At 39.1% G+C, this 2,539-nt stretch overlaps 1 long non-coding RNA gene across 5 annotated transcripts in view; it reads left to right on the top strand.

Moving 5' to 3' along the window:
* The window catches only part of LOC101862878, a 12,845-nt gene that overhangs the window by 8,673 nt on the left and 1,633 nt on the right, over positions 1-2,539 (top strand). The window contains exons 1-2 of one of the 5 annotated variants that reach the window (XR_004858667.1): positions 207-283; positions 2,476-2,522. The exons of 3 other annotated variants lie outside the window; for them this stretch is intronic. This is a non-coding gene — a long non-coding RNA (uncharacterized LOC101862878). Of the gene's footprint in view, positions 1-206; positions 284-2,475; positions 2,523-2,539 lie in introns of those variants that run through there. One more of the 5 variants, XR_001184945.2, reaches the window with a different exon arrangement.

Raw genomic sequence — 2,539 nt, 5'->3', positions numbered from 1 at the left:
TAATATAGATAGCACTACGCCTAACGGAGTGGCGCCGTTTTGTCCGACCAGCGTGAACCCTGCATGCACCCAGCGTTCGCCCGTCGTTTTGCTGGTAATTTCATTTTAGTGCGACACTAAAATTCAACCAGCACGGACCAGACAAGCAAGATGGAGGCAGAAGCATTGATTGAAGCAGTGAGAAAAAGAGAAGACCTATTTAACAAAATTAATGAGAATTATTCAAGTAGAGTTGTAATAAACCAACAATGGATTGAAGTCGGCGAGGAAGTCGGAATTGATGGTGAGTAATAATATTTATTAAAATCTTATCCAATTCAATTATCGAGGTTAAAGTCCCCCCCCCCCCACTTCTCTCTCTCTCTCTCTCTCTCTCTCTCTCTCTCTCTCTCTCTCTCTCTCTCTCTCTCTCTCTCTCTCTCTCTCTCTCTCTCTCTCTCTCTCTCTGTGTCCCTCTCTCCCCTCCCTCTCTCTCTCCCCCCTCTCTCCTCCTTTCTCTCTCTCCCCTCTCTCTCTCCCCTCTCTCTCTAATAATAATTAATAATAATAATAGTGATAATAATAATAATAATAATAATAATAATAATAATAATAATAATAATAATAATAATAATGGACTATACTGGATCCAGTTTCGGCCATTGAGACCTCATCAGTAGCCCTGTATAAATTGTCTTGCGACAAGGGAAATGAGTACCAGCCCAGAGTGCTTTGGATTGACCCAGCTGGGATTCGAACCCACGACTCCCCACATCGCAAGCGAACGCTCTACCACTTGAGCTAACGATGTTCAACATTGTTGTTTTACACAAAACAATAATAATAATAATCAGCGGACTTATTATTCTAAATAATAATATTAATAATAATAATAATAATAATAATAATAATAATAATAATAATAATAATAATAATAATAATAATAATAATAACAACAACAACAAAAGAAGGTTATTCTGTATATTTCACCATGAGATTTATCTGGTAACACATTGATCATTTTGCCATGGAAGAGTTCCAGCAGGGGATGTGAAATAGTTCATCAATGTTTCTCGCACTTTCAAGGCATTTTTTGTAGATCGAACGTTTCCATTGATATTGGATCCTTGAAAGCCTGTAAGAGTATTTGGGGTTTGAATCTGCTCACCCATTGAATCACACGGCGATACACGAAAGGGTTCTTGTATTAGAACAAAGTTGTGAAGCACAGTTATTGCCTTGACAATATTGGTCGCAGTGTTTGGTTGAACATCCATTGGCCTTTGCAAAAGTCTCCACATCATAGCTATTCTGCCAAAAGATCCTTCAACAACATTTCTTGCTCGTGACAGGCGATTATTAAAAATCTCTTTGTCATGTGTAAGTTGCCGATGAGAGAAAGGCTTCATGATATTATCCTTTAATGGGAATGCATCATCGGCGACAAACATGAATGGCAACTTGATGTCCGTTTGTGGCACGGTGCCTTCAGTGGGAATACCGAGGGTTTCCGATGCAAGTTGTCTACTAAATACTGATTTATGAAATATTCCTCCATCGTTATTACTTCCACACGAACCAACGTCAACTACCACAAATTTTCCCTCCGAGTCGGTGACAGCAAGGAGGATTATTGAGAAGAGGCCCTTACAGAGAACCTGATTTATTTGGCTTTTTAATCCGAATGTGTTTGCCATCAATTGCTCCAAGGCAAAGAGAAAGTTGTATCTTGTATAAAAAAAAATCATTTGCTATATTGATCCATTTTTCTCTATCCGGAGCAGGCATGACTCGAGGATGTAAAACGTCCCACAAAACTGCACACGTCTCTGTTGTGATTTCTCTTATAGTAGATACACCAGCACGGAAATAGAATGACAGACAAACATGGTTTTCTCCTGAAGCTAGATACCTGAAACTACAAACATTGAATACTTTTGTTTAGGTCAATAATCAATTGTTGCATCAAATGTCGAAGCACATTTATTCATTTATTTTTCTTTTCTTCTCATTCTGTGCTTCCATTAATTTACACTTCTAGTACTGGATAGACCTGTTCTATTGTCTATATAAAACACCTGCCCGCAAACATGTACCCCCCCCCCCCCCCAATCCAATCATGTATATAATAATACCAAGCTTTTATATAGCGGGTGCTCAGTGCGCTTTACAAGGAGTCCCATATCGACAGCAAGATATAACATTTTGGACACCACAAGCAGTCTGTTAGGCGCTTTACATTTTTTTACGTGGACAGCACTGTTAATGGCCTTATACTCGTTTTCACATGAGTGGGGTGGGGAAAGTGCGTGAAAAAACATTTCCCAAGGACTTTACTTCGGGTTTCGAACCCATGACCTTCCGATCACGAGTCAAACCGTCTAACTACTAGACCACAGGCCACTTTAGTTTTTTCTTTCCAATCTGTCATCAATAATTATGCTGTCTACTGATATATTATAATATATACCGGTACATGTATTACCATCCCAACAGGTGCAACTGCAAGAAAGAAATGGGTAATGCTGAGGGATTCTTTCCGGACGCAACATAAGAAAGA

Source organism: Aplysia californica, unplaced genomic scaffold (assembly GCF_000002075.1).
Source record: "Aplysia californica isolate F4 #8 unplaced genomic scaffold, AplCal3.0 scaffold00265, whole genome shotgun sequence".
Classification (NCBI taxonomy): domain Eukaryota; kingdom Metazoa; phylum Mollusca; class Gastropoda; order Aplysiida; family Aplysiidae; genus Aplysia; species Aplysia californica.
This window is presented reverse-complemented; position numbering and strand designations above follow the sequence as displayed.